General features: G+C 32.0%; 1 protein-coding gene across 1 annotated transcript in view; it reads left to right on the top strand.

Annotated features, from left to right (window-relative positions):
- The first annotated feature begins 1,323 nt into the window (after positions 1-1,323).
- The window catches only part of LOC127700814 (deoxynucleoside triphosphate triphosphohydrolase SAMHD1-like), a 51,339-nt gene continuing 36,559 nt past the window's right edge, over positions 1,324-16,103 (top strand). The window contains exon 1 of the mRNA XM_052204490.1: positions 1,324-1,395. The gene's annotated coding sequence lies outside the window, so the exon portion shown is untranslated. The remainder of the gene's footprint in view (positions 1,396-16,103) is intronic.

Here is a 16,103-nt window from a genome sequence, read left to right on the forward strand (position 1 = left end):
CGTGGGCTTAGTGCAGTTTTCAGAGCTTAACGCACCAAGGCGGCCTAGGTGGTGTTTAGACGCTCAAAACATAAATACTTCAAAGCCAGTGATGTATAAGTACGAAGAAACATGAGGAGCGATTTGACCAAACGGAACCTACAAGAAAGGTCATATTCATATAAGATCAACTTTGCCTGACGCAGTTGGAATTATAGTTAAATGTTTAATATATCAAAAGGATTTGTAGAAAGGAATATGTTATAATTCTTGTCAGTAAAACATCACTGACAACTGACCTAATAATATAATGTATTTAAGAACAATCTGTTATCAAAGGACAAACAAGCGTTAATGAGTAATTATCTAGAAGGGGAACTGCATAATATTGTAAAGATTAATTTCAAAATTTAATTTCATTATACATTTCTGGAAATTAAATTGGAGGATAAATGTATCATTAGACCTAACAAAATCCACAGCATTCCCTTCAAATATGTTAATCTTAAAATATTCATTGATATTACTTGTTGTATTTTTTTGTTCAACTATGAATAACATTATAAAAATATTTAAATAATCAGATTCGTTTAAAAGAAATCAAAACCGAAAATAGATAAAAGTAAACAAAAATATGTTTCGCATCTTAATATTTAGAACGACCATATCCTAACTACTAACTATTACGGAATTGTCTTTATAAAGGAGACTGGGGAGGAAATCTTTTTCTTTTGCGTTTTGTGTTTACGACTTGTCCTAGAAATAGAAAAAATAAATTAACGATCCCTTTGTTCAAAATAATTGCAATGTCAATCATCTCTTCGTCCTATTTTTTGGCTTATTTTGGGCTTTTGTATTACCAATAACTTCTATAATTGTGCAAATTTCAGTTTCAGAATTTACGTAATATAGCACTACACATTGCTGTTGGGGAGAAAATTGATACAAGGTTGCAACACTTGCATTGTTTATTTCGAAAAACAGCTGTAACTTAAATGAATTGATTTGTATTTGAAAGACAATACACAGCTGCTGTTTCGAACTATCTGTAAGGATCTTTTATGTCGAGATTTTTCTATTGAATTACACCATAATATTGTTCAAACAAAATATGCATTGGGCTTTGATGATTCAATATTAGTAAATTCTAATTAATTGTACACTTCTTAGAGACTCTGAGACCCTTGTTAAATCTCATTCTGATATCAGAAAATTGCAGATACAAGGCTCCTGCATGAGGTCGCCATTAAACGTTACCATAGGTAAAGTTATTGTTGATTCAATAACCAAAATTAAATCTTCAGCTAACATTTACACTATTAATGCGTGTATTTGTTGTCTAATTCTGAAATTGATACCGATTTTATATGCCTATGGATGTTTTAAACTAGTGGTGTTGATCCATTTTGTCATGTGGTGAGTTTTATTCTTTATTAAATAAGGACAGTCGTAACCAGCACAAATATTTGGCCACGACAGTATATTTACATTTTTCTTTCCGATAAAATCAAATCATTTTAATAGATTTTTTTTCTAATACAACATTTCACCAAATCATGTAACTTTAGCCATGATGTATCAAATCTGAAAAATACATAAGATGGATCAACATGTTTTTTTTTAAATATACTATTGATGCCTATTTTTAAATTCCTGTGGGTCTTACCAGCATTTGGATTTTGGTCTTAAGGGTGAGAGTAATACAAATATAAACAGGAATATTGTAGCTTGAGATCTCCCGAAAATGCAAATTTCAAACCAATTTTCAATAAGAGGTAAGTAGAGAATAATAATAAAGTTGTTTTTCTAATTTTATATTAAGTTTTTTTTTACGTTTTGTTGTTTGTTTAGTGTTTTAGTTGTTTTCTTTCTTTTTTATCTTTGTTTGCTTGCTTGTGTATTTTAAAATTGTTTTTGTTTTAGTTGTTTTGAATTTAATGGTGTCTTTTTACTTCCAATTTCGATTTCCAGAAAATGATTGTGATATTTTATCATTATCATTTAAATGTGCTATATATATATCCGTGAAGTAAGTAATAGTATCAATGTTTTCTTAAACATTTAAATACTTCAAGTGATGGAATACACTTTTCTATGTCACTCTTCTCTTAAAATATAGTTTCCAGAAAATTAAAATAAAAATCATTCATATATTTGTTTCCTATTTGTTCCCTTTAAAACCATTCTATTAGTAAACCGGTACCTTTCTTGCTGTCGTTAACATTAATTTTGAGCTATAAAATTTAGTCATTTCAGTTCATGATAACAATTTAACAAGTTTTAATTCATATACATTTTCCTGATTAAACTAGATAAATAATTTTATGGTTTACAAAATATTTTCCCACAACCGAGGCATGAAATGCAATACTTGCCGTTGGTTGCTGTCCATTATATTTTTTTCCAGTTATTGTTAAGTCATAAATCAAGCCATTGATCGTTCGACCGAAATGATTTTATGGGATTTGTTTCGTGTACAGTTAACGGCCTTGCATTGTCCCTAATCTGTATACACTAAAATTCATTAATCAAATAGATCGATAAAAATATTTAACATTGATTGTGCAGGATTTCATATATTCAGCCTTTTATCTGTGATCTTTATGAGCATTGTCTATTATAATCACATTTGATAATCTTTTTTGACCTCTTAAGATATTTACAGTTCAATCTGATATTTATTTTTGTTTTTTTCTCTTTTGTTTTATTGAATTGATTTCTCATTTTTTATGGCTTTTTTTTTACTTCAATTTCGATTTCCAGAAAATGATTGTGATATTTAAAATGTTTTATATATATCCGTAAAGTAAAAAGTAAAATAAACAAATTTACCGAACTCTAAGGAAAATTTAAAACGGAAAGTCCCTTATCAAATGGTAAAATCAAAAGCCCAAACACATCAAACGAATGGAAAACAACTGTCATATTCCTGACTTGGTACAGGCACTTCTTTATGTAGAAAATGGTGGATTAAATAATAGTAGCAATGTTTTCTTAAACATTTAAATACTTCAAGTGATGGACACTTTTCTATGTCAATCATCTCTCAAAATTCAATTTCTAGTAAATAATATTGAAAATCATTCACATATTTGTTTCCTTTAAACAATTATATTGAGAAACCGTTAACTTTCTCCGCTCGCATTAACATGAGTATTGAGCATATAAAGGTAAATTCTCTCATTCCATGGTTACAATTTAGCAAAGGTCTGATATATATATAAAATGACTGAATAATAGCCAACGATAAATCTTACGGGGCGATGGATCATAAAATTATACAGTACACTACAAAATATAATATATAACAAGTCTAAAAGGGTACAACATCACCAAAAAATAATTAAATCATGACGAATTTTAGATATTTCGGATAACTAATATCCTTCATCAGTAAGATGTAAAATGAATCTTATCTTGACATGTGGTAGTCAAACTGAAATAAAAATCTTGAATGCTATACAAATTATCAATAATCAATACGCTGGCATTTTTTTCAATAATGATGTTTGGGAGGAGGAATAATTTTTTTTAAAACTGTAAGAGTCCAAAACGGAAGCCTGAGTTACTGGAAACAAGTGATGGTAGGGAAAATAAGTGACACATTCTACGTTTTTACATTTATGCCCTCTGGGAAAACTGTCCTAAGCTTTCTTATTCAAAACCTATAGAAGTTTATTAAAATTAATAACCAGCAAATTTACTATGAAACGGATCGTCTAGAATAGACGATACTGTGCAGATAAGGAAAAAATCATATAAATCTAGAGATTTGTACAACGATACTAATATAAGATGGTATAATACGAAGATGTTGTTATTAAATCGTGTTGACAAATATTTCGGCTTAACAAATAGCCTTCTTCAGTGTTAATAATTTTAACAATACTGATTGTATGTATAAAAATAGCTCAGTAATACAGGTAAGTTTTGGTCTATTGATTTAATCCAAAATCCTGAACATCATAATATAAAACAAAGCTCGATACTCAAATATCTATATAAGTACGTCTGAACCAGTGACGACTCTACAATAGATTTTATCCATCGGATCACCAGGAGTGATGGTGATACAAGGCTGAAAATACATTCTGTATATATAATTCGTCTAAACAACAGCCTAACACTGTAAGATCTATAAATTTGCGGAAGCAAATTTTTTGTTCTTCCCTGGCCGATGGATAAACTCTATTGTAGAGTCGTCACTGGTTCAGACGTACTTACTTATAATATTATTATTTCTGTGACTGCATCTTACATTAATTTGTAGGATCCTTTACAATAGATAATTTAACTGATCTGTAACAATTCCATCTTAATGCCTTATATATCATGTACTGTGTTTTGTTGAAATAGACTTTCTCACTTTTTTGGTCTTTTGGAAATTGTTGTTTGTGCTGTACTTAGACCCCTCTACCAAGAAATTTGTTTTACATGCACGAGTATAAAAATTGCGGATTTTATCCAACGCAATCATACGTTTGAACCTTGTTTTCAATTGAGACTTTTTTATATTTTTATATGTAGTAATTAATTAAGATCCATTTTTACATCTGGTGACCCGTTTATTTGGCAATCGCCATGGCAGTCAGCAGGGTTTAAGAACATCCGTTTTTCGACCTGCTAGTCCAATGCGTTTTGTTAAAATATACTTTTTCACTTTTTTGGTCTTATGGAAAATGTTGTATGTGCTGTATTTAGACCACTCTACCAAGAAATTATTTTGCATGCACACGTATAAAAATTGCGGTTTTTATCCAACGCAATCATAGGTTTGAAGGTTGTTTTCAATATAGACTTGTTTATATTTTTTCGTTTATGCTTGTCTTATATTTGCCTTCGGGTTGATATGATCCGTTCATCTTATTTAAACTCTTCAAAATTCAAGACTCAATCTTATATTGAGGTACATTATATGGCCTTCCAAATACCGTTTCGATTCCTAACATCACTGAAAAGACATTAATTGTCGAAATGCGGATATGGTGTATAAATGTTTGCACCTCATGTTTGCGGTATACCATCTTTTCCGCAAGGTTATTGATTTCTGTTTGGTATTTGATTAATAAATTAAGATCCATTTTTACATCTGGTGATCCGTTTATTTGGCAATCGCCATTGCAGTCAGCAGGGTTTAAGAACATCCGTTGTTCGACCTGCTAGTCAAATGCGTTTTGTTAAAATATACTTTTTCACTTTTTTGGTCTTTTGGAAAATGTTGTTTGTGCTGTAATAAGACCACGCTACCAAGAAATTGTTTTGCATGCACACGTATAAAAAATGCGGTTTTTATCCAACGTAATCATAGGTTTGAACGTTGTTTTCAATTTAGACTTGTTTATATTTTTTCGTTTCGGCTTGTATTATATTTTGCCCTCGGGTCTATATGATCCGTTCATTTTACTTCGACTCTTCAAAATTCAAGAGTCTATCCTAAATTGAGGTAAATTATATGGCCTTCCAAATACCGTTTCGATTCCTAACATCACTGAAGAGACATTAATTGTCGAAATCCGGATATGGTGAACTAATTTTTGCACCTTTTGTTTGCGGTATACCATCTTTTCCGCTAGTTTATTGTTTTCTGTTTGGTATTACATTTTATAGTTAAGATTCATTTTTTACATCTTGTGATCCGTTTATTTGGCAATCGCCAATGGGAGTCAGCAGGATTTAAGAACATCCGTTGTTCGACCTGCTAGTGAAATGCGTTTTGTTGAAATATACCTTTTTACTTTTTTGGTCTTTTCATAAAATGTTGTTTGTGCTGTATTTAGACCCCTCTACCAGGAAATTTGTTTTGCATGCACACGTATAAAAAATGCGGTTTTAATCTAAAGCAATCATAGGTTTGAACGTTGTTTTCAATTTAGACTTGTTTGTATATATTGATTCTTACATTGATACCAGTGGATTATCGGATTTATCCAATCGAGATAGTTAAATTATCAATTTTAAAGTCCGACCCTCGGCGAGGACTTTAAAATTGATAATTTAACTATCGAGATTGGATAAATCTGATAACCCATGAGTGACTATGTAAGAATCTGTTTCTCTAATGATTAAAAAATAAATTTTTATATTTTGTTCAACGAAAATCCCCTTCGAGTGCCTTCCACATTCCATGAAGTTGTCAATTTCATTAACACCTGTTGCCATATTTTGATTCATCTAGTGTGCTGATAAAGATAATGACCCTTAAATTCATCCAATCATCTTCTGAGATCACCGGCAACCACACGTTGATTAAATTGTTTTATACAATGGGTTCGGAAAGGGATAAATTTCCATAGAATTAGAGAAATATATATATGTAACAAAACAGATCTTATCATTAAATTATTACCAAACAGAAAACAATAAACTTTGATGGTATACCGCAAACATGAGCTGCAAAAAATTTGTACACCATATCCGGATTTCGACAATAAATGTCTCTTCAGTGATATTAGGAATCGAAACGGTATTTGGAAGGCCATATAATTTACCTCAATTTAGGATAGACTCTTGAATTTTGAAAGAGTCAAAATAGGATGAACGGATCATATAAATCCGAAGGCAAATATAATACAAGCCGAAACGAAAAAATATAAACAAGTCTAAATTGAAAACAACGTTCAAACCTATGATTGCGTTGGATAAAAACCGCATTTTTTATACGTGTGTATGCAAAACAAATTTCTTGGTAGAGGGGTCTAAATACAGCACAAACAACATTTTCCAAAAGACCAAATGAGTGAAAAAGTATATTTTACTAAAACGCATTCGACTAGCAGGTCGAACAACTGATGTTCTGAAACCCTGCTGACTGCCATTGGCGATTGCCAAATAAACGGATCACAAGATGTAACAAAACAGATCGTATTATTAAATTATTACCAAACAAAAAACAAAAAACTTGCGGAAAAGATGGTATACCGCAAACATGAGGTGCAAAAATTTGTACACCATTTTTGCATTTCGACAATTAATGTCTCTTCAGTGATGTTAGGAATCGAAACGGTATTTGGAAGGCCATATAATTTACCTCAATTTAGGATAGACTCTTGAATTTTGAAAGAGTCAAAATAGGATGAACGGATCATATAAACCCGAAGGCAAATATAATACAAGCCCAAACGAAAAAATATAAACAAGTCTAAATTGAAAACAACGTTCAAACCTATGATTGCGTTAGATAAAAACCGCAATTTTTATACGTGTGCATGCAAAACAAATTTCTTGGTAGAGGGGTCTAAATACAGCACAAACAACATTTTCCAAAAGACCAAATGAGTGAAAAAGTATACTTAAACAATACGCATTTGACTACCAGGTCGAACAACTGATGTTCTTAAACCCTGCTGACTGCCATTGGCGATTGCCAAATAAACGGATCACAAGATGTAACAAAACAGATCTTATTATTAAATTATTACCAAACAGAAATCAATAAACTTGCGGAAAAGATGGTATACCGCTAACATGAGGTGCAAAAATTTGTACACTATATCCGGATTTCGACAATTAATGTCTCTTCAGTGATATTAGGAATCGAAACGGTATTTGGAAGGCCATATAATTTACTTCAATTAAGGATAGACTCTTGAATTTTGAAAGAGTCAAAATAGGATGAACGGATCATATAAACCCGAAGGCAAATATAATACAAGCCCACACGAAAAAATATAAACAAGTCTAAATTGAAAACAACGTTCAAACCTATAATTGCCTTGGATAAAAACCGCAATTTTTATACGTGTGCATGCAAAACAAATTTCTTGGTAGAGGGGTCTAAATACAGCACAAACAACATTTTCAAATAGACCAAATGAGTGAAAAAGTATATTTTAACAAAACGCATTTGACTAGCAGGTCGAACAACTGATGTTTTTAAACCCTGCTGACTGCCATTGGCGATTGCCAAATAAACGGATCACAAGATGTAACAAAACAGATCTTATTATTAAATTATTACCAAACAGAAAACAAAAAACTTGCGGAAAAGATGGTATACCGCAAACATGAGGTCCAAAAATTTGTACACCATACTTGCATTTCGACAATTAATGTCTCTTCGGTGATGTTAGGAATCGATACCGTATTTGGAAGGCCATATAATTTACCTCAATTTAGGATAGACTCTTGAATTTTGAAAGAGTCAAAATAGGATGAACGGATCATATAAACCCGAAGGCAAATATAATACAAGCCCAAACGAAAAAATATAACCAAGTCTAAATTGAAAACAACGTTCAAACTTATGATTGCGTTGGATAAAAACCGCATTTTTTATACGTGTGCATGCAAAACAAATTTCCTGGTAGAGGGGTCTAAATACAGCACAAACAACATTTTCAAAAAGACCAAATGAGTGAAAAAGTATATTTTAACAAAGCGCATTTCACTAGCAGGTCAAACAACTAATGTTCTTAAACCCTGCTGACTGCCATGGGCGATTGCCAAATAAACGGATCACAAGATGTAACAAAACAGATCTTATTATAAAATTATCACCAAACAAAAAACAATAAACTTGCAGAAAAGATAGTATACCGCAAACATGAGGTTCTAAAATTTTGTCACTATATCCGGATTTCGACAATTAATGTCTTTTCAGTGATGTTAGGAATCGAAACGGTATTTGGAAGGCCATATAATTTACCTCAATTTAGGAAAGACTCTTGAATTTTGAAAGAGTCAAAATAGGATGAACGGATCATATAAATCCGAAAGCAAATATAATACAAGCCCAAACGAAAAAATATAAACAAGTCTAAATTGAAAACAACGTTCAAACCTATGATTGCGTTGGATAAAAACCGCAATTTTTATACGTGTGCATGCAAAACAAATTTCTTGGTAGAGGGGTCTAAATACAGCACAAACAACATTTTCCAAAAGACCAAATGAGTGAAAAAGTAAATTTTAACAAAACGCATTTGACTAGTAGGTCGAACAACTGATGTTCTTAAACACTGCTGACTGCCATTGGCATTTGACAAATAAACGGATCACAAGATGTAACAAAACAGATCTTATTATAAAATTATCACCAAACAGAAAACAATAAACTTGCGAAAAAGATGGTATACCGCAAACATGAGTTGAGAAATTGGTACACTATATCCGGATTTCGACAATTAATGTCTCTTCAGTGATGTTAGGAATCGAAACGGTATTTGGAAGGCCATATAATTTACCTCAATTTAGGATAGACTCTGGAATTTTAAAAGAGTCAAAATAGGATGAACGGATCATATAAATCCGAAGGCAAATATAATACAAGCCCAAACGAAAAAAATATAAACAAATTTAAATTGAAAACAACGTTGAAATCTATGATTGCGTTGGATAAAAACTGCAATTCTTATACGTGTGCATGCAAAACAAATTTCTTGGTAGAGGGGTCTAAATACAACACAAAAAACATTTTCCAAAACACCAAATGAATGAAAAAGTATATTTTAACAAAACATATTTGATTAGCAGGTCGCGATTGTCAAATAAACGGATCACAAGATGTAACAAAACAGATCTTATTATAAAATTATCACCAAACAAAAAACAATAAACTTGCAGAAAAGATAGTATACCGCAAACATGAGGTTCTAAAATTTTGTCACTATATCCGGATTTCGACAATTAATGTCTTTTCAGTGATGTTAGGAATCGAAACGGTATTTGGAAGGCCATATAATTTACCTCAATTTAGGAAAGACTCTTGAATTTTGAAAGAGTCAAAATAGGATGAACGGATCATATAAATCCGAAAGCAAATATAATACAAGCCCAAACGAAAAAATATAAACAAGTCTAAATTGAAAACAACGTTCAAACCTATGATTGCGTTGGATAAAAACCGCAATTTTTATACGTGTGCATGCAAAACAAATTTCTTGGTAGAGGGGTCTAAATACAGCACAAACAACATTTTCCAAAAGACCAAATGAGTGAAAAAGTAAATTTTAACAAAACGCATTTGACTAGTAGGTCGAACAACTGATGTTCTTAAACACTGCTGACTGCCATTGGCATTTGACAAATAAACGGATCACAAGATGTAACAAAACAGATCTTATTATAAAATTATCACCAAACAGAAAACAATAAACTTGCGAAAAAGATGGTATACCGCAAACATGAGTTGAGAAATTGGTACACTATATCCGGATTTCGACAATTAATGTCTCTTCAGTGATGTTAGGAATCGAAACGGTATTTGGAAGGCCATATAATTTACCTCAATTTAGGATAGACTCTGGAATTTTAAAAGAGTCAAAATAGGATGAACGGATCATATAAATCCGAAGGCAAATATAATACAAGCCCAAACGAAAAAAATATAAACAAATTTAAATTGAAAACAACGTTGAAATCTATGATTGCGTTGGATAAAAACTGCAATTCTTATACGTGTGCATGCAAAACAAATTTCTTGGTAGAGGGGTCTAAATACAACACAAAAAACATTTTCCAAAACACCAAATGAATGAAAAAGTATATTTTAACAAAACATATTTGATTAGCAGGTCGCGATTGTCAAATAAACGGTACAAGATGTAACAAACCAGATCTTATTATTAAATTATTACCAAACAGAAAACAATAAACTTGCGGAAAAGATGGTATACCGCAAACATGAGGTGCAAAAATTTGTACACTATATCCGGATTTCGACAATTAATGTCTCTTCAGTGATGTTAGGAATCGAAAAGGTATTTGGAAGGCCATATAATTTACCTCAATTTAGGATAGACTCTTGAATTTTGAAAGTGTCAAAATAGGATGAACGGATCATTTTAACCCGAAGGCAAATTTAATACAAGACCAAACGAAAAAATATAAACAAGTCTAAATTGAAAACAACGTTCGAACCTATGATTGCGTTGGATAAAAACCGCAATTTTTATACGTGTGCATGCAGAACAAATTTCTTTGTAGAGGGGTCTAAGTACAGCACAAACAACATTTTCCAAAAAAAACAAATGATTGAAAAAGTATATTTTAACAAAACGCATTTGACTTCCAGGTCGAACAACTGATGTTCTTCAACCCTGCTGACTGCCATTGGCGATTGCCAAATAAACGGATCACAAGATGTATCAAAACAGATCTTTTTATTAAATTATTACTAAACAGAAAACAATAAACTTGCGGAAAAGATGGTATACCGCAAACTTGAGGTGCAAAAATATGTACACCATATCCGGATTTCGACAATTAATGTCTCTTCAGTGATATTAGGAATCAAAACGGTATTTGGAAGGCAATATAATTTACCTCAATTTAGAATAGACTCTTGAATTTTAAAAGAGTCAAAATAGGATGAACGGATCATATAAATACGAAGGCAAATTTAATACAAGCCGAAACGAAAAAATATAAACAAGTCTAAATTGAAAATAACGTTCGAACCTATGATTGCGTTGGATAAAAACCGCAATTTTTATACTTGTGCATGCAAAACAAATTTCTTGGTAGAGGGGTCTAAATACAGCACAAACAACATTTTCCAAAAGACCAAATGAGTGAAAAAGTATATTTTAACAAAACGCATTTGACTAGTAGGCCGAACAACTGATGTTCTTAAACCCTGCTGACTGCCATTGGCAATAGCCAAATAAACGGATCACAAGATGTAACAAAACAGATCTTATTATAAAATTATTACCAAACAGAAAACAATAAACTTGCTGAAAAGATGGTATACCGCAAACATGAGGTGCAGAAATTTGTACACTATATCCGAATTTCGACAATTAATGTCTTTTCAGTGATGTTAGGAATCGAAACGGTATTTGGAAGGCCATATAATTTACCTCAATTTAGGAAAGACTCTTGAATTTTGAAAGAATCAAAATAGGATGAACGGATCATATAAATCCGAAAGCAAATATAATACAAGCCCAAACGAAAAAATATAAACAAGTCTAAATTGAAAACAACGTTCAAACCTATGATTGCGTTGGATAAAAACCGCAATTTTTATACATGTGCATGCAAAACAAATTTCTTGGTAGAGGGGTCTAAATACAGCACAAACAACATTTTCCAAAAGACCAAATGAGTGAAAAAGTATATTTTAACAAAACGCATTTGACTAGTAGGTCGAACAACTGATGTTCTTAAACACTGCTGACTGCCATTGGCATTTGCCAAATAAACGGATCACAAGATGTAACAAAACAGATCTTATTATAAAATTATCACCAAACAGAAAACAATAAACTTGCGGAAAAGTTGGTATACCGCAAACATGAGGTGCAGAAATTGGTACACTATATCCGGATTTCGACAATTAATGTCTCTTCAGTGATGTTAGGAATCGAAACGGTATTTGGAAGGCCATATAATTTACCTCAATTTAGGATAGACTCTGGAATTTTAAAAGAGTCAAAATAGGATGAACGGATCATATAAATCCGAAGGCAAATATAATACAAGCCCAAACGAAAAAATATAAACAAATTTAAATTGATAACAACGTTGAAATCTATGATTGCGTTGGATAAAAACCGCAATTTTTATACGTGTGCATGCAAAACAAATTTCTTGGTAGAGGGGTCTAAATACAACACAAAAAACATTTTCCAAAACACCAAATGAGTGAACAAGTATATTTTAACAAAACATATTTGATTAGCAGGTCGCGATTGTCAAATAAACGGATCACAAGATGTAACAAACCAGATCTTATTATTAAATTATTACCAAACAGAAAACAATAAACTTGCGGAAAAGATGGTATACCGCAAACATGAGGTGCAAAAATTTGTACACTATATCCGGATTTCGACAATTAATGTGTCTTCAGTGATGTTAGGAATCGAAAAGGTATTTGGAAGGCCATATAATTTACCTCAATTTAGGATAGACTCTTGAATTTTGAAAGAGTCAAAATAGGATGAACGGATCATATTAACCCGAAGGCAAATTTAATACAAGACCAAACGAAAAAATATAAACAAGTCTAAATTGAAAACAACGTTCGAACCTATGATTGCGTTGGATAAAAACCGCAATTTTTATACGTGTGCATGCAGAACAAATTTCTTTGTAGAGGGGTCTAAGTACAGCACAAACAACATTTTCCAAAAAAACCAAATGATTGAAAAAGTATATTTTAACAAAACGCATTTGACTACCAGGTCGAACAACTGATGTTCTTCAACCCTGCTGACTGCCATTGGCGATTGCCAAATAAACGGATCACAAGATGTATCAAAACAGATCTTTTTATTAAATTATTACTAAACAGAAAACAATAAACTTGCGGAAAAGATGGTATACCGTAAACTTGAGGTGCAAAAATATGTACACCATATCCGGATTTCGACAATTAATGTCTCTTCAGTGATATTAGGAATCAAAAAGGATGAACGGATCATATAAATACGAAGGCAAATTTAATACAAGCCGAAACGAAAAAATATAAACAAGTCTAAATTGAAAATAACGTTCGAACCTATGATTGCGTTGGATAAAAACCGCAATTTTTATACGTGTGCATGCAAAACAAATTTCTTGGTAGAGGGATCTAAATACAGCACAAACAACATTTTCCAAAAGACCAAATGAGTGAAAAAGTATATTTTAACAAAACGCATTTGACTAGTAGGTCGAACAACTGATGTTCTTAAACCCTGCTGACTGCCATTGGCAATAGCCAAATAAACGGATCACAAGATGTAACAAAACAGATCTTATTATAAAATTATTACCAAACAGAAAACAATAAACTTGCGGAAAAGATGGTATACCGCAAACATGAGGTGCAGAAATTTGTACACTATATCCGAATTTCGACAATTAATGACTTTTCAGTGATGTTAGGAATCGAAACGGTATTTGGAAGGCCATATAATTTACCTCAATTTAGGAAAGACTCTTGAATTTTGAAAGAGTCAAAATAGGATGAACGGATCATATAAATCCGAAAGCAAATATAATACAAGCCCAAACGAAAAAATATAAACAAGTCTAAATTGAAAACAACGTTCAAACCTATGATTGTGTTGGATAAAAACCGCAATTTTTATACGTGTGCATGCAAAACAAATTTCTTGGTAGAGGGGTCTAAATACAGCACAAACAACATTTTCCAAAAGACCAAATGAGTGAAAAAGTATATTTTAACAAAACGCATTTGACTAGTAGGTCGAACAACTGATGTTCTTAAACACTGCTGACTGCCATTGGCATTTGCCAAATAAACGGATCACAAGATGTAACAAAACAGATCTTATTATAAAATTATCACCAAACAGAAAACAATAAACTTGCGGAAAAGTTGGTATACCGCAAACATGAGGTGCAGAAATTGGTACACTATATCCGAATTTCGACAATTAATGTCTCTTCAGTGATGTTAGGAATCGAAACGGTATTTGGAAGGCCATATAATTTACCTCAATTTAGGATAGACTCTGGAATTAAGAGTCAAAATAGGATGAACGGATCATATAAATCCGAAGGCAAATATAATACAAGCCCAAACGAAAAAATATAAACAAATTTAAATTGATAACAACGTTGAAATCTATGATTGCGTTGGATAAAAACCGCAATTTTTATACGTGTGCATGCAAAACAAATTTCTTGGTAGAGGGGTCTAAATACAACACAAAAAACATTTTCCAAAACACCAAATGAGTGAACAAGTATATTTTAACAAAACATATTTGATTAGCAGGTCGCGATTGTCAAATAAACGGATCACAAGATGTAACAAACCAGATCTTATTATTAAATTATTACCAAACAGAAAACAATAAACTTGCGGAAAAGATGGTATACCGCAAACATGAGGTGCAAAAATTTGTACACTATATCCGGATTTCGACAATTAATGTGTCTTCAGTGATGTTAGGAATCGAAAAGGTATTTGGAAGGCCATATAATTTACCTCAATTTAGGATAGACTCTTGAATTTTGAAAGAGTCAAAATAGGATGAACGGATCATATTAACCCGAAGGCAAATTTAATACAAGACCAAACGAAAAAATATAAACAAGTCTAAATTGAAAACAACGTTCGAACCTATGATTGCGTTGGATAAAAACCGCAATTTTTATACGTGTGCATGCAGAACAAATTTCTTTGTAGAGGGGTCTAAGTACAGCACAAACAACATTTTCCAAAAAAACCAAATGATTGAAAAAGTATATTTTAACAAAACGCATTTGACTACCAGGTCGAACGACTGATGTTCTTCAACCCTGCTGACTGCCATTGGCGATTGCCAAATAAACGGATCACAAGATGTATCAAAACAGATCTTTTTATTAAATTATTACTAAACAGAAAACAATAAACTTGCGGAAAAGATGGTATACCGTAAACTTGAGGTGCAAAAATATGTACACCATATCCGGATTTCGACAATTAATGTCTCTTCAGTGATATTAGGAATCAAAAAGGATGAACGGATCATATAAATACGAAGGCAAATTTAATACAAGCCGAAACGAAAAAATATAAACAAGTCTAAATTGAAAATAACGTTCGAACCTATGATTGCGTTGGATAAAAACCGCAATTTTTATACGTGTGCATGCAAAACAAATTTCTTGGTAGAGGGATCTAAATACAGCACAAACAACATTTTCCAAAAGACCAAATGAGTGAAAAAGTATATTTTAACAAAACGCATTTGACTAGTAGGTCGAACAACTGATGTTCTTAAACCCTGCTGACTGCCATTGGCAATAGCCAAATAAACGGATCACTAGATGTAACAAAACAGATCTTATTATAAAATTATTACCAAACAGAAAACAATAAACTTGCGGAAAAGATGGTATACCGCAAACATGAGGTGCAGAAATTTGTACACTATATCCGAATTTCGACAATTAATGACTTTTCAGTGATGTTAGGAATCGAAACGGTATTTGGAAGGCCATATAATTTACCTCAATTTAGGAAAGACTCTTGAATTTTGAAAGAGTCAAAATAGGATGAACGGATCATATAAATCCGAAAGCAAATATAATACAAGCCCAAACGAAAAAATATAAACAAGTCTAAATTGAAAACAACGTTCAAACCTATGATTGTGTTGGATAAAAACCGCAATTTTTATACGTGTGCATGCAAAACAAATTTCTTGGTAGAGGGGTCTAAATACAGCACAAACAAC

The sequence above is a fragment of the Mytilus californianus genome, unplaced genomic scaffold (genome assembly GCF_021869535.1).
Source record: "Mytilus californianus isolate M0D057914Y unplaced genomic scaffold, xbMytCali1.0.p SCAF_5, whole genome shotgun sequence".
Taxonomy (NCBI): domain Eukaryota; kingdom Metazoa; phylum Mollusca; class Bivalvia; order Mytilida; family Mytilidae; genus Mytilus; species Mytilus californianus.